General features: G+C 34.0%; 1 long non-coding RNA gene across 1 annotated transcript in view; it reads right to left on the bottom strand.

Moving 5' to 3' along the window:
• Positions 1–636: 636 nt before the first annotated feature.
• The window catches only part of LOC145243878 (uncharacterized), a 313790-nt gene continuing 289401 nt past the window's right edge, over positions 637–25025 (bottom strand). The window contains exon 3 of the long non-coding RNA XR_013862968.1: positions 637–1175. This is a non-coding gene — a long non-coding RNA (uncharacterized LOC145243878). The remainder of the gene's footprint in view (positions 1176–25025) is intronic.

Raw genomic sequence — 25025 nt, 5'->3', positions numbered from 1 at the left:
TGACAATTATTTTTATAATTATCCTCATGTCGGATAAATCTGGAGATTCTATTATTGGCATTGGTTTCCCTCGTATTTTTTTAGTCATTCTGGAATGACATCGAGTACTTACGGGAACGACCACATGAAGGTTACCAGCATCCAAAGTGAAAATGATTTTGTGGAACAAACTGGATTTGAACTTGGAACACCCAGGTCGTCAGTACGTATTATTAACCATTTGAACATCGTCACCTCCCTGTAAACTGAAAAGATGATAGGGTTATTATATTAGAAACTAGCAGGGCTCGTTTTTCGGCATTGCCTGAGAATATACAAAAGAATGTTTAGTAAGAAAAATCTTAATAATTAAATATAATTTTTGAATTACTAAGTACTTGTGTACCAGCGTTGCCTGCTGAAAATATGGCACAAAGCCAAAACAGATTCGGTAAGAGAATCTCTCCCCTCCCCCCCCAAAAAAAAAACTATGATTATCTAGTGCATCATATGTGGCTCATGTAAAATAGTAACTGTCGATAAACTGCTAAACAAATTTTAACAGATGTTATTTATGAAATAATTGAAAGTAGAAATGAATTTTTTTTTTTTTTTTTTGTATTTATTACTCGGGTCATGTGATCTTTGAGAAAAGTTATCGATGGAATTGTTTTACTGAAACAAATGAAAATATGATTATCTGGCGCGAACAAATGTATGTATTTCTGAAAGAAAGCTATTCTTACCAGTAAAATTGTTTAGGTGACTAGAATAGTATTTTAAAAAATTTTTTTATATTGAAATAATGAAGAAAAATGTAATGGGTACAGAAATAAACTTTTAGGTGAGCGAAATAAATTTTTTTAAGCATTTTAAACAGCCTTACAATTATCATTAATGGATAGTATTTATTTATTTGCGGATTGTTATCCTCATCTTCATAGTTATTGTTGTTTCACCACATTTAAGCCAATTCATCCTCTAGCCTTCTTCGGATGATTAACCATGACGAAATAGGGATGCTCAGTTTCAGAACTTTATCCCCAGTAATTACTGCATTCCATAGTTGTTGTCTTACCACGGTTTGCCTAACTAAACCTCTGACCTGCTTTGAGTAGGATTGAAACCGCTGTCTTTAGACAATGTTCACCTGGATCCATAGAAATTCAATGACTTTATCCACTGCATCACGGACCCTGAAATAAATAAATACGCCAATTTACTCATCCCAAAGGATTCCAATAAAAAAATGGTGTTTGTTAAATAATTATGACTATATTCAATCAGTATGTAACTGATGTAGCAAAGTTACGACCGATGGGTAGGACATGCATTTGGACGTACAGTAAAAGCACATAAAACAGTTATTTGATCGAACACCACGTTGTTTGATTAAGAAAAGTAGAAGACACTGTACGTACCCAGCAATTCTGAATCAACCATCCCATGCCAGGCATCATTATCGTCGTTGAAAGAAAATTCGCTCAACTGGTTGATATGTCGTCAATCAGAAGCAAGTAACAGCAAGATAGGGAAAGAAGAAAACAAAGCAAACAGAAGCCACACTCGCTATCGTAATAAAGGACGTAAACTGTGGTCTGAATTCCAAACGTATGTATTTAAAAACAATGCCAATAGTTCAGATCAGTATACAATTCAAACAATACTGTGAGCATTGTATCCATAGTTTGTTGGAATATCGCTGGAGCTGACTTGACCCCAAATGGAAGGCGGTTAGATTGAAATAATCCCTTGTGGGTGTTAATAGTGAGAAGATTTTTGGAATCTGCAACTTCCATTTGTAGATATGCATCTGCAAGGTCAAGTTTTGCAAACCAAGTTGCACCGTTTTGAGAACAGATCTTCCGGTACTGATGTGTCTCCAGTCTGTCATTCATTCCTGTGCTGAAGTTCACACATTTGCATACTTTGCCATTAGCCTTCCTCATAATGAAAATAGGTGCTGCCCATGATGAGTAAGTTTAGGTTTGATTACTCCTTCCTGTTGTAGGCGATCCAATTCTTTTTCTGTTGTAACTAAAGCTGCATATGGTACCGGACGATTTGGTTTGAAGATTGGTTTTGCATCTGCCTTCAGTGTTAAAGTCGCTTAAACTTTCGAACAACATCCAAGATCCTCTTGAAAAAACATTGCTGAACTTTGCCTTAAGTATGTTCTTAAAATGTGTTTCAGCATCTGCTGCAGCATGAATATTGAACGAATTAAAAATTGATTTTAGGGGAACATTGAAATGATTAAGTTCTTTAATAAAATTCAAACCAAAAAGATTCCGGATTGATGCATCAGAAACATAGCACCCACCTGAAATGTTTTTTCCTTTAAAAGAGACGTTGCATTTTAACTCACCAATTAGATAGATCTTGTTTCCAGATGCCCCACTAGCAACGAGTTGTTTTCTGAAGAGTTAGTTTTCCCAACAACTCGCAAGTTGAATGTGAAATTAAAGTGATATCCGAAGCAGTATTGAACTGTTTATCTCAACAAGTATATATTTTCTCCGGATTTCCAAATTTATATTGAAAGTGGCAAAAAATGAAATTCGATGCGGCTTTTTGGAAATGTCATGGCGTTTTACTGTGGTTTTTATCTCTTGGTTGTGCAGTATTCGTCTTGGAATGTTACGGTTATTTTAAATACAAAATCCGTCCTTGTGCCCACGACATGAACAATGTTCACATGTGTGTCTTTTAAATAAGCAAAAACGAGCATAGCGCATCACCCTACATGACAAACAGGGCGTTGAAGGCTTCCCTTTATTTTAAGTTGCGGATTTCTCTACCGATTTGATGTTGTTTGAAACTGATGGGCTTGTTGCATCATTGTTGTGTTTTGTTTTAGATTTATTAGTCGTTGACTTTCTGTGGCCAGAATTTCTCATTTCTTTGTCTTTATCAACCAGAGACAGTAAATGTGTACATATGTCCGCATCTTCTGGAATTTTTAACCCTGCGATGATAATCAGGCGTTTTAATTGATCCTCTCTCAGCGATTTTAGTAAAAAATTTTCGCATTGTAGAGTGACAATTCCAGTATGTTGGACAAAATCTTTTTACTCCAATAGTTTCTTCCCCAGAACCGCAAGACTCTGGAATTCCATTCCAGGTCCCTGCTTCCCCAACAGTACTGACATGCAGAAGTTCAAGTGTAACGTGAACCGACACCTTGCTGCCCAAATCCCTACATAGTACCCCAGTAGTTGTTGCCCCTGATAGTAGCCCCCTACACCAAAGTGGCAATTTGCCTTGTTTGGGGTGAAAATGTAATTTAAAAAAAAAAAAAAATCGTCTATGTTTTTCTTTAATTTTAAATAATTGTAAAGGATATTAAATAATGATGCTGACTCACCAAAAATGTCCGATAAATGTGCTATGGTTTCATCAAATGTGAAATCTATTGCTTTTTTTTTCGGACGGATGAAGTTTGAATATATTTCATGTTCTGCTGTGCCCAGCTTTCGAAATAGTAAACGTACTCTTCATGCGTCGTTCATGGATGCGAACTCGTGTTGAAACGTATCCTTCCATCATTCATACCAACCAGTAAAAGTTTGTTTTAAATCCGGATTGAGAAAAAAGTTCAATCCGGATTTAAAATAAACTTTTATTGAAAGAATCACCTAACACCTCCCTACTAATTACAGCTTAATCACTGGAAACAGGATTCCCCTCTTCCACTCACCACACCTCCAAAAACACCCTAATGCTCACATACACAAAGTATACACCCTAATTTTCACTGGAATGTAGATCGCACTCTAATATCTTATAAAAACCTATGTAATCTTGACACCCGTTTCAATATCAATTCTTTTTGGTCTGAGGAAATGTTGTCCCTGAATTGGGACTCCACTGAAACATGCATGCACATATGTAACACATAATGTTTGTATAATTATCAGGCATATATATATATATATATATAAGCAGGAAGGCTCGACGTTGCCATGGTTGAATTAGGATCAACAAATTGTTAGATATTGGCAGAGCAATGCCTAACGTATTTGTAAAAATAAAATGCTAGAAAGAATGTTATAGTGAAATAAATATTTACAGACAAAATTATTTATGTTAAAATGTTTTAACAGAATAATCAAAATATTTAGAATAAATATTTATTTACATTAATTTAGGAATGTAACTTAAAAATGTTATAACATAGTTGTCATCTTAGAAATAATGACATGTAAAAACATCAGGTGATTATCTTAGTAACGTATACTAATGACGTAACGAGAGAGCTTGAAAGAGACGTATTCAGTTAGTCACGAGTTATAAGTCAGAGAGAGCAAACACGGTCGGTAGTCAGAGGAAGAAAATGAACAGTAATGGTTCCAAGTAGAGCAAAATGTAGATAATAAAAAGCTAGCGTTTCAGCTTTCCAATAGGAGAAACACCCGGAATAAAGCTGCTGTAAATACCAAGACTTTTTTAAATCAATTTTCACCCCAAACAAGGCACAGTGCCACTTTGAAGTAGGGGGCTACTATCGGGGACATAAGTTTCAGGGGCATTATGAAGGGAGATGAGTAGCAATATGTTTGTTCGCATTACACTTGAACTTCTGCATATCAGTACAGTTGGGAAAGCAGAATCCCGGAAGGGAGTTCCAAAATCTTGCAGTTCTGGGCAAGAAACTATTGGAGTAGAAGGCTTTCTTACACCTAGAGATCTCTACTGTAAAGGGTTGCTTGTCGGGTTTGTCGGGGTAGTCACACCGAGGAGGTACAAGTGCTCAGAGTTCGGCAGAGCATTGACCATTAAAATACTTGTAGAACAGGCAGAAGGGTGCAACATTTCGTCGATAGGACAGAGGCTGAAGCTAACACAGACGGAATTTGATGAACGACATTATCTGGAAAATTCACTTCCGATTAATGTTTAGTTTTAAAATATGCAAACGAAATAATGATTTGCGGCGATTTTAAATAGTACCTTTCCTTTTATCATATATTGAACTCATTAATAAGAAAATGTTCAGGACCTATCCTGAACCCTGTCCAGGAGTGATAGACAAGCAGCAGATGCACCAGCCCAAATGTGACAACAGTACTCCATACATGGGCGAATGGTGGCCTTATAGAGGTACAGGATACTTTGAGGCGTAAGTTTTTTTCTAGCATGGAAGTGAGAGCCCACCTTTTTTGCAACAGCTTTGGCAATGCTCTCAATGTATCTATTCCAGTTCATGTTCCCTGTAAATGTTAGGATGAGGAGTTTAAAGAAAGTAATTTCAGGTAATGCTTCGAGTTGTACGAATTTTAATTTGCAGCTTTTCCGAGAATCCGTCAAAGCAAGACTAAAGATGGAGCAAGTATGTTTCTTCTATTGGTTAAATTGTATGAAAGTGTATATGATCGATGTAAAACCCCAAGTGATTGTTATTTATTTCTTAATGTTACAATTGTTATGTGTCCTGTTTAAACAATCACTAGATGATCAGATATATTGAACCGTAAATATATCGACACATAAATAAACACATATCATATGTACAACCTCCCATGTTATAGTATTAGACGATACACAAATTCAGAAACGTTTCACAATAGAATATTGCACAATAATTCCGATACTTTTATTATCATCGAAATTCATGAAATCGTCCACTTTTCAATTAAATCGAGGGATTGTCTGTTCAAGTCGGGGAACCCAGCGCGGTGCATCGGTAGGAAGTGTCGCAAACCATACCCCAATAACTTAGTCCATAATACATTGTAGTTTACATTACACTGTAGAGAACCTAATGTTAATTTTATAACACTATCTTTTATATAATATGATATGATATTATATGATATTATATAATATTATATAATATTATATAATATGATATAATATTATATAATATGATATGATATTATATAATATTATGTGATATTATATAATTTTATATCATATAATATGATATTATATAACATTATATAATATTATATGATATTATATAATATTATATAATACTATATGATATTATATAATATTATATGATATCATATAATATTATATAATATATAAGATTATATAATATTATATGATATTATATAATATTATATAATAGCTTGAATCAAAATTTAACATACAAAAGTTCAGTGTCATGGATAAATGGTATTCTAAACAGAAACATTCATTTTGAATGCGCTCCTGTCGTATAAAAGAATTTACAGTTAATTTTATAGGTTGAGCCTTTCCGTTTGTCAGCTGATAAAACTTCTTAAATGTGCTTGTGATGTTGTCAAAGTGTTAACTTCGGTCAAAATCAGACTTCCTTCTTTAATAGAGAGTTTTTTTCAATTATCGATTTTCGATACTTATTAGAGACATCCCAATAGAAACCCTATCTAAGAACACTCCCAGACACATGAAGTACATTTGTGTGAAATAAAAACAAATCGGCTCAGGTGTTTCAGAGTCAATAGGAAACGAACTCAGGCATACACAGATACACACACAAAGCATTATATATATATATATATATATATATATATATATATATATATATATATATATATCTGACCCAAAAAAACGGGCCCCAACTCTTAGTGTCTTGTCGTGGCCTTCGTTATAAAGATGGCCGGCCAGCTGAAAAAATGACGTCATCGTCGAGGTCCCAACAAGCAAGATATGTGGAACTCTTAGACTGTCAATAATGAACAGTAATTTTTACAGAGAGCGTTACAAAACTTCAAAATTGGATTAAAATAAAGAAAGAACACGATGATTTATACTGAAACCCATCTAATATTAATAATGAAAATAATAAAAAAAATAATAAAACACAAGTTGTTTGTTTAAGTATTATAAGCAATTGAATATTTCGTTGTATTATAGATTTTAAAGATTAGAATGCGTTCTTTAATTACTTATAAATTACATTTTAAAAAGGTGAAGGAACACGATTTGATTTGTAGTAAACTTGAAGTTAATTTAATATAATTAAATGAAAATTATGCATGTAAGATTATGAATATTTGAAGCAGAACACAAGCAAAACATTTGAAGTATTTTTAAATTTTATCTTTCTAGCTTTAAAAAAAGTTTAAAAATTTTATCAGCCGGCATAATTTATTTTTAAATATTGAAAAATTTCTGGAAAATTAATTTTTGCTAGATTTTTAAAGCATGTGTGTCAACAGCTCAAAAAAATCGTCTCTTCAAAACAACGTGTTTTAAAGAGTCGATGTTGTCTCGCATTTTCATTAGTTTTTTATGCTGTAAAAAAAATTTTTTTTAATATTAGCAATTTATTTGAAGCTTCTTCTTTTGAATGGTAAAAAAACTTAAGATGATAATATTGAATTAAATTATAGTTACATCGTGTTAAATAGAGGCGGGAGCACGTTAAAACTTACTTTGCTGAATGGAGATATCCACGAGTAGCTACCGGTGTTTACCGGTGTCAAGCAACTAATGGACTATCTGTGATGACGTCAGCAGATTAAATTATTTTTGCCCACCGGCCATCTTGTCTTTTAAGACGGTCTTGGTCTTGTCTGAATGAAATGAAACTTTGGTCATAACTAGTTTATTATATTCAAAACATCACATCAAAACACTAGGGTCTTTGATCTTTTTTTCTCCGTTCTACAGCATATGTTCTAGATGGCCTCCATTTAGCTTTTGTTTTTTTTGGGGGGGGGTCGCCTTGTATAAGTAAAGGTATTATTTACATACATATATGTGTCATCCTTGTGGAATCGTCAGTGTAGAGATAACCATTCAAGCCTTCAAGCAAGTCATATGATCCGATATCCAAAATAAGATTTACAATAATTCTACGAACCTGACGTTGGCAGAGATATATTACATTCAATCATCATTTGTTCATGAGAGATAACTCTATTTTACTAAACGGTTCCTTCAAATTTTCGTACAATAATTTAGGACGTTAATTGCAGAGTTATTTTTATTAAAACAAAAACGCAACTTGTTTATAATATCACGTTAGCTGATATTTGGACTTGGTGATGAATGCCCTGGGAAAATCACTTTTGATTAATTAATTGCAAGAAAAAATAATTTGTTTGCACCAAAACACATACTTAAATCATTCGTTGATATCTATGCTGATGACATGACCATCTATGGCAACACATCTATGGCCGTAAATGACAAAGTTCTCTCTGATTCTCTCTCCTCTGATCTTGAGTGCACGGTACAGTGGGGGAAGAGGTGGCTGGTTACTTTTAATGCATCTAAAACCAAGTTCCTATCTTTACATCATCAACGCTCTGATCCCTATCTGACATCAACTGAAATGGATGGCTCTCGTCTAGGGGAAGGGGGCTCCATGTTTTGATAAGCTTCTGGGTTTGGCCTTTACTCCTGATCTGAAATGGAACATGTACATCATGTCAGTTGCCAAGGTCGTTGGAAAAATGGTTGGATCCTTCTACCGCTCCAGAGGATATCTCACTGCTGATGCAATTCTCTATCTATATAAAAGCCAAGTACGTCCAAGGATGGAGTACTGCTGCCATATATGGGCAGGAGCTGCTAAAAACAGCTTATCCTGCCTTGACAGAGTACAAAATATACTTCGTGGCTTAGTGGGGGATGCCGTTTTCACTTCCCTGCAACCTCTCTCCCACAGAAAAGACGTTGTGAGTCTGTCTTTGTTTTATCATTACTTCCATGGCAAGTGCTCATCTGAGCTCCAATCTCTGGTTCCCCCCTCGTCAATCTTTCACAATAAACATCCGTCTAGCTGAAACCACTGTCAAAAATTTTCCCCGCTCTTTATCTGTGCCAAAACTAAAATGTAGATTCCATGAACAAAGCTTCTTTCTCAGAAGTGCACGCCTGTGGAACTCTCTTCCGTTTGCCTGTTTCCCACCTGACTACAACTTGGATGTCTTCAAGTCCAACATAAACAAATTCCTGATGAACCGCCACCTTAAGTAAGACACTTTATAAAATCTCCAATACTAACGATTACTATGATACTATCCAATTGATTACTGTACATGCAATAACCCTTATCCCTGAGTGGCTTCCGGGCCTTGATAAGTGGTGACTTCTATGTAAAAAACAAACCCAACTAATTATAGGTGCTTAAAAATAAATGGTTTCTATTTTTTTAATCTTAATTCTTTATTTATCGATTAAATATTATTCAGATCTTAATTCCTTATTTTGTGTTAAAAATATCACAATATTTCTTTTTTTTCTCTTCATTTGAATTTTGTAAAATCTAACGCAGAGAAATAAAAATGATCGCAATCTCTTATTTGATTTATTTTCGTTTAGTTGAAAGCTAGTCGACATTATTTATCTTTTTTATTATTTAACTAGCCGGCATCTTGGCTTTGCCCGGTCGTACAATATGCTTAAACAAGATTTTTTCATTTATGCAGATTGCGTATGTATTATTATAGTATCATCCTATATTGATTATTATATATAATTTGCCCGGTGGATTAATTCGTAAAAAAAAAAAAAAAATTAAATAATGATGATAATGTCCTTCATCAAATTCCGTCTGTGTTTGTTTACAATATCACGTCAGCTGATATTTGGACTTGACGATGTATAGTCTGGAAATGTCACTTTTGATTAATGTTTAGTTTTAAAACATGCAAACGAAATAATGATTTGCGGCGATTTTAAATGGTACCTCTTCTTTTATCGTAAATTGAACTCATTAATAAGAAAATTTTAAATAAAATGGTGAGGTACACCCGGGCTTGAACGGGGGATCATTCGATCTGTAGATGAATGCTTTACCACTAAGCTATATCTCCAGATTATAATAAATCTGTTTGTTTATTTTAAAGAAATGATTTGCTGAAATTTTATTATCTCCCTTGACCGATATAATGTAAAATATTCCTCTGTAAAAATTATTCTTCTTTATTTAGCTATTTTTAAGATCAGATTTTTTTCGATTTTCGATACTTATCGGATAAATTTCTGTACAAAACATCTAAGGACACCACCAGACATATAAATTACCTTTGTGCAAAATTAGCAAAAGATAGACTCAGCCGTTTTGGAACTTATGAGGAAAGAACTCTCTCTCTCTCTCTCTCTCTCTCTCTCTCTCTCTCTCTCTCACACACACACACATACACAAAGTGACTTTTATATAATAGTAGAAATAGAGAGAATTTTCTTAGATATATGTTCATTCATTTTTCCATCGAGTCTGTTAAAGTGCATGGTGTCATCAGCAAATACACTCATCTCGGTGACAGGGAGGTCATTTATAAATATCACGAATAATAAAGTTCAATGCTTGTCTCATGTGGCACACCCGCATGTTGTTTTGACGTACGACCATCGATATAGATCTGAATTTTTCTTTTGTCTAAGAAAAATTTCATTATATTATTTGTCCAGTAATACTATATTATTTAATTTTCATGAGAAAACTATCGTAGCAAACACATGTCAAAGGTTTTAGATATATATATATATATATATATATATATATATATATATATATATATATATATATATATATATATATATATATATATATATAGGGCTACTGCTTCCCCTGCTTCATCCAGTGTGTAGAATGTGCGTTCAGAGATTACGGTTAGGATATCTGCAGTAGAACGGGCTTGTCTAAATCCATTGTATCGAATTTTATTATTCGAATTTTATTATCTATGAGGTGATCGACTAATGTTTAATTGATTAAAGACTCAAAGATTTTGACGAAGGGAGGAATGATACTAATGAAACGATAGTTGACTTGGTCAGTTCTTTTGCCAGAATTCTTGAAAACTAGTACAACAAAAGTAATTTTCCGGCAATCAGGAGAAAGCAGAGATTCAGTAAGGCTTTTGTTGAAGCATTTGGAGAGAACCGGGGCAGCCTCGGTGGAGCTTTTCTTTTTTTAAATATTAAAGCAGGAATGAACTCAGGCCCAAACGCCTTCGAAGTGTTTATGGCATGATGGACACGTCAAAAAGAAATAATTTTCAGATCAATGAGTGTGGCTTCGGTTCGTGATGGGAAATTTGTTGGTGGTTTGTTCAGACCTAAAGTGGAGCTGGAGGTAAACCGTCAAGCAAGCAGGTTTGCCTACTCGGTTACTGTTGTTAGATAGAAGGGAAATTGTTCATTGACTATTATTTACTATACTGTTATAAATTCTCTAGAAATCGCGAGTACCTAATTTCTGCGACTCAATGCATTTTCTGGTGACTTCGGTATGCCTTCTCTTGACTACGTTTGTTTCATCTTTACACTTATTTCTAGCTTTTATATACTTTTACCTATTTTTACCAGATTAATGTTGGATAAGTCTGCGGAATCCTTGCTGTCCTTGAGCTGCACAATTTGAAGTGAACCATTGGGGAGAGTGGGGTTTGCTATTAAATAAAGGGAAATTTGGGAGATTAGTGTGTTGGATCTAAAATGAAGTAACAGACAAACCGACGAAGTAGCAGGTTAGCCTTCTTAGTTGCCGTGAAAATAACATCAAGGATAAGTTTGCTCAATTCATGCTGTCTTTGAGAAATGGCAGCTGTACAAGTAGAAATAAACAATTGGGAAGAGTGGGGGTTGCTATAAAGATTTTGCGTGAGAACATGTGCTTCAATTGCTGCTTTGAACCATTCAGCAGCTTCATTTGCACACGATTCCACGGAAAGAGAAAAGATACCACACCATGAAGCATGTCTGGTGTGATTTCTGATAGCTTCTCAGTGTGCCTTCTAGAAATACCTTGTCGTTTTAAGTTTTAAAGCACCGTATCGTTTTGAATATATATATATATATATATATATATATATATATATATATATATATATATATATATAAGAACAAGTAGTTAATAAGACATGTTTAAAACACCTTGGAAAAGAAGCACAAAATAAGTGGATAGTCCTTAATACGCGGAGTTTCAAAGAAATACTTTCATTCTCATCAGAGGGTAGGATTTAGCAAAATGCGGGAACGGATTTTGCTTGCAAAAATATTTACTGAAACTACAAGTACATATATATATATATATATATATATATATATATATATATATATATATATATATATATGGGGGGTATGCTTTGGCATACTTTCTATTTTTTATAGACCAACCTTTTCAATGTAAAAGTTCGATGATTTTTAGATAAAAAATACAAGGGAGTTTTTTTTAGAGGAGACAAACTTTAAATTTTCTCTCTGACCTCGTTCTATTTTCTTTAATTGCAGATTTGGCAACAATCTGTCATTTTGAGTTCAGCTTCGTTTGTCAATTCATTTTTTAGACTCAACAGGACCTTGCTACATGCCACACAGTGCGCGATATGATCAATTTACTGAAAGAAACATTTGAGTAACGAATAATTTCACGAAATGGTCAACTAGCCACATAGCTCGTGCGATTCAACCCGATTAGATTATTTTCTATGGGGATACGTAAAGTTCTATCTCCTTCCTGATACACCAGACACAAAGGCAACATTCGAACCGTTGTTGTCTTAATTTAGCATAATTTAATGTGTAGAGTTTATGAAAATTGCACCTTTAGATTGCGCCATATATGCACGAGCTGCAGAAGCCATATGCGCAAAATTGTATTTCAAATATAAATGCCAAAAATTAATCTTTAGAATAAATCGCATATTCGTATGATAAAAAAATTTCTATGATTTATTTTGATTTAAAGTTCTCTGCCTCTAAAACACACTCACATAAATAGACAATATTAAGCTATTTTAAAGCGGCCAACATTTTATTTATAGGTCCTCCGACAAAAGGAGGGTGGACCTGTAAATTCACTTTTGTCCGTTCGTCTGTCCACACTTTTCTCAATAACTACGCCTGGGAATTTTTTTGTAAATTTTGCACAAACGTTAAACATGATATGAGTAAAAATGTAACAGAACAGATTTTCTGGGAAAACTTCAGTTACCCCACCCCAGGGGCGTCTTTCGGTTAAAATGGCTAAAATTGACACTTTTTGCTTATTAAAAAAGTTGATGCCTTAGATTTTTATAAAACTTTCTAAAAAGTTGTAACTGATTTTTATATAATTTTGTTTGTCTATACTTCTCGATAACTTTTTTTATGTTCTGCAGAGGCTCTTTCAGGGCTAATAAAAACACTCCATTTTTGGGACTATTTTACCATATTTGTCCAAAATTTTCTGTGTATGTCTATTTAGCAGTTTTGCATGGCGCTGAACTCAGATTTAAATATGTTAAGGTGTTGGGGACTTTTGGGACTAAATGAGGGGTGGAGCAAATGATAGACTTAGTCATTTCTTTTTTTGCATAGTGCAGAACTCAAATTTACATATGTTAAGGCCTAAAATTGCATTGTTTGTTCATTTTCACCAGGATTTGACGGACCCTGGGAAGTTTTGGGACTAAATGGGGGAGGGGGAAAATGCTAAACTTAGTAATTTTTTATGCTTCGTTCACTTTGCACTTATGGGGGACCATGCTTCAATTATTTTACATATTTTTTAAAACCAAAAACGTTGGGTATATTTTTATGGACCATTTTGGTCATAGAACATGCGCTATTAGTATGTCAATCTCGGATCTTTCATCCATGGACTCTCCAGAAACCAAGATTTATTTCAGAAACAAATACATAGCAAAGTAACAAACTAGAATCACAAAAAATACAAACAACTCACATTGGTTACATTTTTTTTTTTTTACTAAGAACACGCATAGAAAATGATAGTAAGGAAGGGCAGCCATTTTTGTCTTTCAGTTTTTGTTTTGAAAAAAATGATAAAAGATGATCAGTAAAATGAATCATACTAATATTGTTTTTACACACACACACGCAAACACACACACACACACACACACACGTATGCATGTATTATAATTGTTTGATAATGAAAGTTATGTCGATTTTTAAGGCTGAATACAACAATCAAAAGAGCAGTAAATGTTTTTATTTAATCGTCGATATAGTGACCACTTTTCTCTCTGACCTCGTTCCATATATCAATTAGATTTTAATGACACGTTTATACAATTCATTACTTTCCCTTTTTAGTATAAAACCTAATTTTCAACTTCTTCTGTTGAAGTAAATCTCAACCAGCTCTAATGAGTTTAGTGTTTAGTTAGAAGTTTGTAATGTGTTGGAGTGATGTCCGGTTAATAAAGTGGATAATAAATGATTTCCTTGGCGTATTTTTAAAGTGATCTTTGCTTTTTTTTGGGGGGGAGTAATGTGAAGTGTAGTGCTATTATGGTGAAAAATAATATTGTATAAAAGACCACAGCAGCCCATGCCACAATAATTTTTAAACTTTGCATTTCCCATCATATTCCACGCACCTGAATCTACTAAAAAATATTGATTTAACAAAAACAATCCAAACTCGTATATAAACAGTATCTTTCTTTGAATGCGACTTGTTAATTTGCAGAAGAAATAATCGTTTCGACGTTATTAAGCTTGGCGGAGTCCCTATATATTTTCCTCCCGAACGAAACCAAAGTACGATATAAGATCGCTGAGCCTAAATAATAAATTGTTTATTATAAACTTTCAAAAATAGATTGTTAACTATTCTGTACGTTAATTTAACATTTTATAGTTAAAGTTAAAGTTGTCACATTACTGTCAAATCGTATGAGTCCAAATTCTCCCCCGTCTCTGAAAATCAGTCTTTTTATTGAAACCAGCATCATCTAATTTGCATATGAGGTAACAAGAAATCTCGTTACAGCATATAATTATACACAACAGCCATTATTTTTCTTTTCCTCTTTACTTATAATCGTAATCGGTGCCTGCACGTCGCACAAAATGAGGAGTTTGTAGCAATTAACTATTATTAATTGCTTACGAGCGGCGATCACGCATTTTACCAAAGTCGCTTTATAAAAAGGAGGAAATCCAGCTCACAGAAAGAGCCATTAGATTGAAATTTTAAACACTTGTCGAAGTTTGGAAGAATTTCTCCTTCACCGACCAAAGACAGAACAGCTGAAATGTTATATCGGAACAGATGATGCACTTTTATCGCTATGGTAAAATGGACTTAATAACATCACCAGTTTTTTGACTAATGGATTCTCTCGACGACCACGATTGTCACCCGGTCTCATTCGAATATTAGGCGTGTTCTAATGCAATATTTCATAGGGGGTGTTAATAGCCCTCTCCCCATTAAACCATACTAATGTTCTAGCCGTTGTTTTTTTTATCGTACTTGGTTGAATCTGTAAAAACCAGATATTTAGTCAAACGAACAATTAAAAGACAAAGTTTTATTTAAATATTTCATCAACTTTTTTCCACATCTTCTTTTAACAAGTCAAAGAGGTGTTTGAAAATAAGTTATTTAATGTTCATGTGTTTTGACAGAGAAAGTGTGGCGCTCATTTGAAGTACGGCACTAATTCAAGGGAAATAATTCTCATTGATCAAAAGATGTATCTTTATATTATCATTTTTTCTTCGGAAAAGAATTTAAGACGCTAAAACCAATACAACTTAGAATAATTGTATATTTTAAATATTTTGAAACTTTGTTATATCAAAAAAATGTAGTCGCATTTTTAAAAATTAAATTTGCAATTCCTTTGCAATTATTGCCGCAGTTTCAACATGTTAATACGATTTTATAATTTCTAAGTTGCGTTGGTTCAGTGTCTTCAATTATCTTTCGAAAATAACAAATCTCTTATAGAGTTATTTCCCTTGAAATAATGCCTTTACACTGTATGACCGCCGAAAGCGTATGTTAAAAGTGCAGAATTCAATACAAAGATGTGGAAAATGGTATTATTAGTATCACAATGAGAGAATGTTGGAGTAGGAGGAGTATTGAGTTATTGTAACCATTCTTGAATGTTAAGAGGCTATTACGACATTTGCTTGCGCCTCAAGAAAGGGGCGTTGGTGGTGTTCCCAACGAGAAAGGGTCGTTAGGCAACCAGGTCATCTCGCCAGCTGGATGCGCATCCAATTTTGAAATAAGATTTCCAAACAGATGTTCAGCACCAGAAGAGATTAAAAAATTTTTTTTTTATTACATTTTCACCCCAAACAAGGCGCATTGCCACTTTGGTATAGGGGGCTACTATCAGGGGCAACAGCTTCTAGGGTACTATGTAGGGAGTTGGACGGCAAGATGTTGATTCACGTTACACTTGAACTTCTGCATATCAGTACAGTTGGGGAAGCAGGGACCTGGAATGGAATTCTAAAGTCTAGCGATTCTGGGGAAGAAACTACTGGAGTAGAAAGCTCTTTTACATCTAGAGATCTCTACTGTGAAGGGGTGGGATTTAGCTGCTTGTCGGGTTTGTCGAGGATGCTTACGTCGTGGGGGCACAAGTGCTTGCAGTTCGTCAGAGCATTCATCATTAAAATACTTGTAGAATAGGCAGAGGGATGCAACATTTCGTCGATGGGACAGAGGCTGAAGCTTATATGACAGTTCAGGACCTCTTTTGAACCTTGTCTAGGAGCGGGAGACTAGTAGCAGATGCACCAGCCCAAATATGACGACAATACTTCATACATGGGCGAATGGTGGCCTTATAGAGGTACAGGATACTTTCAGGTGTTAGTAGTTTTCTAGCACAGTAGAGAGAGCCTACCTTCTTCGTAGCGGTCCTACCAATGCTTTCAATGTAATTGTTCTAACTCATGTTTCCTGTGAATGTTAGGCCAAGGAGTTTAAAAGATGTATTTTCAGATAAAGAGTCATTGGGCATCGCTATTGGTGGTAGAGAAGGTTTCTTGCAATTATTGAAGGAAACAAGTTTAGTCTTGTTTCTGAGTAGTTTAAATATGGATGTCGAGAATCAATCGAAATTAAGTATCTGCTCCAATTAATACCAACCATTCAAGGCAAGTATGTTTTTACGAAGAAACCACTTTTCCCGCCACCCAGAGATAAAGTTTAATGAATGTACGGTTGCAGTGTCGTAATGGCGCAGTTTGAGTAGAATTTGGATTATTTAAGGGGACGGCTACACAAGAACTTGTTTACATTGAACTTAGATGCTACCATATTTTTGTCGGCCGAGAAGCAGGCCAATAGAAGTGTTCCATGTGCGGACAGTTCTAGGAAATAGGTTCATGGAATCTGCGTGTAGATTTAAGTACAGATAGAGAGTTGGGGAAATTGTTGATAGTAGTTGGAATTAGTTGAGTGTTTTTTTGTGAAAGTTTGGCAAGGGTAGGCCATAGATTGGAGCTCAGACGAGCACTTGCCATGAAAATAAGGATAAAGCAGAGACAGACTCGCAATGTCTCTTCTGTGGGAAAGAGGTTGCAGCGAAGAGAAACGGGAATCACCAACTAGGTTTCATTAATTGTAAATGAGGACAGGGGACAGAAAGAAGTGAGATGTATGGGGCTGCCGAAAACGCACCCACAATGGGGGTTCTACTCTCCGTTGAAAACAAAGCCAAACAAAACAATAGGCAACTAAGTATTGTATTTAATATAAGTTCAAATAAGCCGTTTTTGTTTGGGGAAAGATATCGATAGGTTCCCCTCTCATTAAGTGTCTATTAAGATAAAAGGGCACAAGATCCATAACAGATATATATATATATATATATATATATATATATATATATATATATATATATATATATATATATATATGTATATATATATATGTGTGTGTGTGTGTGTGTGTGTGTGTGTGCTATTTATTGTTAGAATTAGGAACCTAGAAAGAATATCGCATTCGTATACATAATTTCCATCGATTTCCGAGGCGATATTTATTTATTTATTTTTGTAAGGGAGGCAGGTTAATATACAGAGGATCATACATTAAGTAAAATACAAATTAAATGAAAAGTGAAATAAATATAATTGATATTAACATTTGCATCTAATAACAAAAATAAAATAAATATCGCAATTTCACAACTTATGTTCTAGAAGATTCCATCTTCAATGAATAACTCTTAAAAATCGTCTTAGTTTGATTTAACGATGCGTTCAACAAGAATTTAAAAGAAAATGTCGTAACGCTCCCGTGTTCATCAGTTCTGGACTTAAGCTTCTCCTTTAGAGATATGGCTGTGTGGGAAGGGGGGCGGGGAATAGAATGTCGGGATTTTTTAATTATGCTATATTTTAAAACCGCATGCAAGACAAAATGAGTACAAATACTTTAATGGTGAATGCTCTGACGAACTGCAAACACTTGTACCCCCCCGGACGTAACTACCCCTGACAAACCCGACAAGCTACTAAGTCTCATTCCTTTACAATAGAGATCCCTAGGTGCAAGAAAGCCTTTTACTCCAATAGTTTCTTCCCTTGAACTGCAGGTCTTTGGAACTCCCTTCCGGGATTCTGCTTTCCCAACTGTACTGATATGCAGAAGTTCAAGTGTCATGTGAACAAACATCTTTCTACTCATCTCCCTTCATAATGACCCTGCTAATTAAGTCCCTGATAGTAGCCCTCTGCTTCAAAGTGGCACTGTGTCTTGTTTGGGGTGAAAATTGAATAATAAAAAAGAAAAAAAATTCTTGGGCCAGAAATACTTGATAGAACGAATATGTATGTGTTATTGGTTCTCACGCAGCTATCAAAGAGGACCTAGTATATTCTCCAGCCGAACTCGTTTATAGAGTAAAAGCATGGGTGCCCGGCGTTGTCCGGGTATTTGGAGGTGTATGTTAAGCAAAAAAAAAGCGGTCAACTTTTAAACTTTGACCCCTATTATGACCCCTTAAAATTTATTGTTTTGGGCTCGAATTAAGTTAAGTTAGGTCCATGTCCAATGAACTTATATAAAAAATTTCAAGTGTTTAGACCCAAAATTTTCGGAGGAGTTTGGGAGAGTTCTCAAAAGTCAAATCATTGAACTTTGACCCATTAATCGCCAAATTTTTGCCCGAAATCCGGTCAAATCGATTTTTCCAAATCTCAGTACCCTGTATATCAAATTTCGAGTCTGTAGACTTAAAATTTACAGAGTTATTGCGTATGGAAATGTACACACACAGACACACACGCGCGCAGACAGACACGTTCATTTTTATAGATATATAGATAGATAGACTAATAGATTAAACAAAAATATATACGTATACATCAATATATATGGAAACAATATTTTGTTTACTGTAAAGATTTTACGCAAATATTATGCAAGTATAAATCATGTAGAATATCTGCATGAATATAATTACACATAATAGTTAACTAGATGATCATCCCATAAGAAAACCGAAAAACCTAATAAGGAATTAATTAAAATGAATGTTTAAAAGAATATGCAAATTAGCTAGATCTTTTGCTAGTGAATGCATTTCCACAACCCATATACAAGAAAATTGTATTTCTTTTTAAACAACTAGAAAAGGGTTTTTTAATAGGAATATCAATACACACAAAAGAAAAAAACGAATTCATAGGAATATAGATCTTTATCGTCACCGGGTCAGATGCTGAGCCCAATAGATTTAATCGCAACAGATCCAACTCTGTACACAAACAGATTGCAAACTTATGCAACCTAGGGAACAGACTATCAAATCTTTCATCATAGACTCGCGTTTTTCTGAGAAAAGGCTTCACCTTATACTGGTCGTTATCGTGTGTTTTCGCGAACTGACAAACTTTTTCATCTGGACATTAGTGATCAAAAATAACTGCTGTAATTTACAGGGTGAAAAGAGGTTTCCTTAACTCAAAAACACAAGAGCCACACATTCTCTCTACATGCGCATTATATCAACATACTCTTAATTTAGACGAAGTGAATGCATCATAAGAAAAATACAATTATGTGACCGCCACACGTACATTGGCCAAAGAAAAAACTATGTAAGACTTTATATATATATATATATATATATATATATATATATATATATATATATATATAACTACTTCATTTGCTCACATAAAATTAATATACGAAAGTATAGATTTATGCATAAACTTTAAGTATTTACTTCAAAAGTGCTCAATACGTAGGTAGAGCTAGTTAGTAATTTATAAAATATATATGGCGATTAAGCTACACTGAATATTCGGCGTTTCATCCACTATAGGATTCGTCAGGCTTATGTGCGAATTCTGTGGTTGTTTCTCGTTTTTATATATGTTGAGGATTTTAGTTAGCCAATCAGCTTTCTAGTATCCACCGCGCCCCTTCCTATCAGCCAATGGGCATGCATTTTATCGAACAAAGGATCTGTTTTAGAACTAGGTTAGTGGTTTAAGACAGACGATTTTCCTCCTTTTTTTCTTTTTTTATATATATAAATATACATATGTGTACCCACATACATGCACACATACATACATATATATATATATATATATATATATATATATATATATATGTGATCGTTTATGTATATTCATGTTTATTTAATTTATTTATTTGTTTGTTTTCTATTGTTTTGTTAGTTTTAAAGCTATTTTGTATCGCTATCCTAGAGTAAGTTTTATTTTGTGAACACAGTTGTTTGCTATTTCTCGTCTACAGTTTAATAGATTTTGGGGTTCTTTAAAGTATAGGATAGCAAATTTTTCATGAAGGCATAATTTACATGGGTTGTCTAAATGTCTGCACGTGGTAGCTTGTCTTATTATTTTCCATTCGACTACCGGCGAATGTCCGCTTTCTTTGAGTTCCCAGTATTTATTCGCTAGTGTTGTTTTTATACGGTGTTTTTTTTATTTTTGAATGTACTTTTGTGGTCATAGTATCGGGTTTTGAAATCTAAAGAAGTCATGCCTACGTAATATTTCTTGTTATTCGGGTTTTCTTTCGCAAATATGGTTGCTTGATAAACTACGCTTTTTGTTAGACATTTATTTTGAACTGGACAAAGTGTGCGGTGTCTACAGTTGCATTTATCTTGTTCGTTATTAGTATTTTTATTTATGGTATGGTTGTTCTTGTCCGGGGTTGGTTTGTTATCAGGCGGATAACGTCAACCCAGACAATATATATATATGAAGGGCGTGCAATAAGTAATGCCTCTGACCCTCTTCCCATAGCAATAGAGCAACGAAACTTGGTACAGTTATTAGTCTTTCTCTACATAGGAACCACCCAGAGTTATGCATTTCTCCCATCGTTTGATGCAGGTATGGAGACCGTTTTTGTATAACACCCCAGGTTGGTCCTCCAACCACGACGTGACTTCAGAAATCAAGGCTGCATCATCTGGGAAACGCTTTCCTTTCAAAAACAACTTCATGGCTGATGAGAAGAGGGGAAAGTTAGAGGGTACAAAGTCAGGAGAGTATGGAGGATGGGGGAACATTTCATAACCACACGCCCGTGCTTCTGATCTGGCAACATGCGAGTTGTGGACCGGAGCGTTGTCCTGCAGGAGGAGAGTACCTTTGCTGATCTTGTCCCGTCTCTTGACTTTGATAGCTTCCCTTAATTTCTCAAAAGTGAGGCATAATAGGCTCCTGTAATTGTGGTACCCTTTGCCAGGAAATCTGTCATCATTACTCCGCCCTGGTCCCAGAAGACTGTGAGCATGACCTTGCCAGCGGAGGGCTGCACTCTTGCTTCTTTGAAGGTGGTGAGTCCAAGTGCTTCCACTGCATTGACTGGGCTTTGGTCTATGGAGCATAGTGATGGGTCCAGGTTTCATCCTGTGTAATCAGTCTTTTGAAAAACTTTGACTCATCTTCTTGGCATCTTCTTTCATTTCATCAAAAGTCTCCTGTGGTGTGCATCCTTTCAAATACAAAAATCGTATCATTGCTCGACGTTCAACAGGCTCCATTTCACACCTGACTCAGTTCAAACACATGTTAAACAGAAACCACAATTAGTTCAGAGCTGTAATTTGCCACATAACCCGTAGAGATATAAATCATTGCACATGCAAAATTTCAGCTAGATCAGACAACTGGAAGTGGGTCAGGGGCATTACTTATTGCACGCCTCTCGTGTATATGTATATAGTTGGTAGAGTGCTTGCCTTGCATGCAAGAGGCTCGGGTTTCGAACCCTGAGTTCGGATGTGTCTAACTGATGAGCCCAAATGAGGGCGAAACTCGAGTCTTGGACTTCCGGTTCTTTGACTGTCATGGCTCTTGTGAGCTGCGACGTTGTTTGGCTGTGGAATTTATTATATACAGTCTCTCACATTCTGAAAATTATATATATATAATTTGCCTTTTTGAGTCTTCGTACTCTTTTATACAATTCCTGCTTGTTATTTTTCTCAAACAAAAAAGATAATACTTTCACGAAAAAAAATATTTTTCTACACAAAATAAAAACATTTGAATAATAATAAAATATTAATAAAATAAAACAATTTTTATCAAAGATGCCATAAACATTATTCCTTAATGTGCTTTTTATTGGAATGCCTCCCCGCCGAAATATTTTTTTTTTCGCAGTAGCAAATATCACATAGTCCACTACAGAATTCAGGTCATTACCTTTCCAACAAGCCTTCATTTGTAAAATTCTGGTCAATAGTCACTGAGATTTGGAACTTATAAAATTGCTAAAAATGATGGTATATCTATCCACCTATCCATATATATATATATATATATATATATATATATATATATATATATATATATATATATATATAATTAAATAAATACAACTTTTTCTGTGTGTGAGTTCATTCCCTATAGACACGGGTGAACATATTTTCTTTAAAATTTACAGAACTTTAGTGTATAAGTCTTGGTGTGATCTAAATTAAGTTTTTTCTCAGAATACCCGCGATAACTACTGATAATCGATAATCGAAACCGTTATTTTAATTTATCTATCATTAGTAAAGCTATTTTTCCATATCATCGCTTAACAACAATGATAGAACAACGGGCCGTAAAAATTCTGCTGTGGCTAAGTCGATAGCGTTTTTTTTTTTTGTTTTTTTTATTTCCTGCAAAGAATTTTATAAGACTTGAACATTCACGTTTTTTTTTTTTGTTTTGTTTTTGTGCATGACGTGGTCTGTAGCTTCAAACCCCACACGTAAATTTCTTAATGTTTTTGTTTTTTTTTCGTTAACCGGAAAGGAGCTTATTTATAAGGTTGGAAAATTGACGTGAGTGTGTACATTTTAAAAATATCTATTATTTTTGCAATATAAAACTGGAAGATTACGGTACTTTATAATTGATTATGGAAAAAAACAAAAATGATTTCTTCGTTGAAATGAAACATACATTTGAATATCACTCAAGTCACTCAATATAATAAAGTTTCAAATAAAACTTTTTTTAAAACTAAGTTTGCTTAAAACTAAGTGTTTGGTATAAAATGATTATTTTCTTTAATAAAAATTCCCAGACAGTAATACCTGAAGCAATTACAGTACAGACACAACATGTTTTCATATTTAAAAAAAAAAGTTCTTAAATTTAAAACCTCTTTCCACCCGTGCTTAACGGTTGTTTTGGTCCCCCCCTTCCCCACCTCTCCACGCCCGGGCAACGCCGAGTACCCCCGGTACTGGTAAACAAATTGAATATTGAAATGCTCATATCTTTGGTTCTATGGGACGAAACTGCATGGAAATTTGCAATCTTATTGAAGATTAATGTGCTATTGTATGGTTAAAATTTTATTATGATTGGTAAAAAGAACCTATATTTTCAAACCAATTAAACATGCTCAAATTTGCCTACATTTGTATATATAGTGTCCTGGTCAGCTTCAGTTTTGCTGCTTTGGTTGTCTCCTCTTGTTGCCTTGCCAGGCCACTACTGAGGTTATTTTTTCCAGATGTTAAGTAAACTATGAAGTTTAACGAGGTTAATACAAGAGTGCTCAATACCGAAGTAGAGCAAAGTATACTCTTTATTTGTTTTTACACAAGCAGTAATATGCTGCTACACAGTCACGAACATATTTCGATCAGCTATTATTAGTAACTAGAGACCTTTTCAGGCGATACAGCTTATGCGAAAGCAAAGTTTTCAAGGAAAATATCAAGTCTTCCTCGTCACAGGAAGTTAATATCAGGAAGTTCTGTCAAATGTTCTGACAAATAACATTTGGTTGTATTTATATAGGACCCAATAAAGGTTCGAATTTGGGTCTGTGTTTAAATATAGGAATCAATAGGAAAGGGTGAGGGGGTTAAGGATCGAAATATAGGTAATGGAAGATTAGAAATGATCGTATTCGTATGCGTGTGTGATGGCCGCATGAAATCTTAAACATAACAGTAGAGGAATGTAAATTTCACATATCTATGCTAAAAGGGGTTTCAGATTTAATCGGGTTATTCAGTTATCAAAATGTTTTTTTTTAATTTGACGAGAATTTTATGTGGTCAGAAAATATAAGACTTACATTGCCGTCTTGTATATCGCCGCCCCACTACTATCATCCCTACACGCATTAGTGAAGAGGTTAAGAGAGTAGGAAGAAAAGGAAAAAGCGCAAGGAAGAAAAGAAAGAGAGAAAAAAGAGAGAAAGAAAGAAAAAAGGGAAATAGGAAGAAGGAAAAGGGGAAACCATAAATAATTTATTGGTGGTAATTCTAATGCATGTTTTTTATTTTTCTATTCGTCCTTTATCCTGTCCACCCCAACCCTTACTCCTATCTCTCATCATAGCTTTTTTACTTATTTACTTAGCAAAACCTTGAAAATTGTATAGCAATAAAAATAATAATGATAATAATAATAATAATGATAATAATAATAATAACAAAAATAATAATAATAATAATGATAATGATAATAATAATAATAATGACAATGATAATAATAATAATGATAATAATAATAATGATAATAATAATAATGAATAATAATATGATGATAATGATAATAATAATAATAATAATAATAATAATGATAATAATAATAATGATAATGATAATAATAATAATGATAATAATAATAATAATAATAATAATAATAATAATAACCTCAAAATGTATATAATTAATTTATCTCCATGCTTATATATACTCATCTACTCCAATTGTGAGAATGATAATTAAAAATAGAAAGTAACGGGGAATAAACACGTTTATGACTGATATTTATGATAATTGATAATAATAATTTTTAACGATAATTGTATTTATTAATGATGGTGTTTAAATAAAATTTAAAAAATCAAAACGTAAAAAATAATGGATTTCAAA

Source organism: Euprymna scolopes, chromosome 22 (genome assembly GCF_053919585.1).
Source record: "Euprymna scolopes isolate OS-2025 chromosome 22, ASM5391958v1, whole genome shotgun sequence".
NCBI lineage: Eukaryota > Metazoa > Mollusca > Cephalopoda > Sepiida > Sepiolidae > Euprymna > Euprymna scolopes.
The sequence above is the reverse complement of the archived record's forward strand: the minus strand, read 5'-3'. Positions and strand labels throughout refer to the sequence as shown.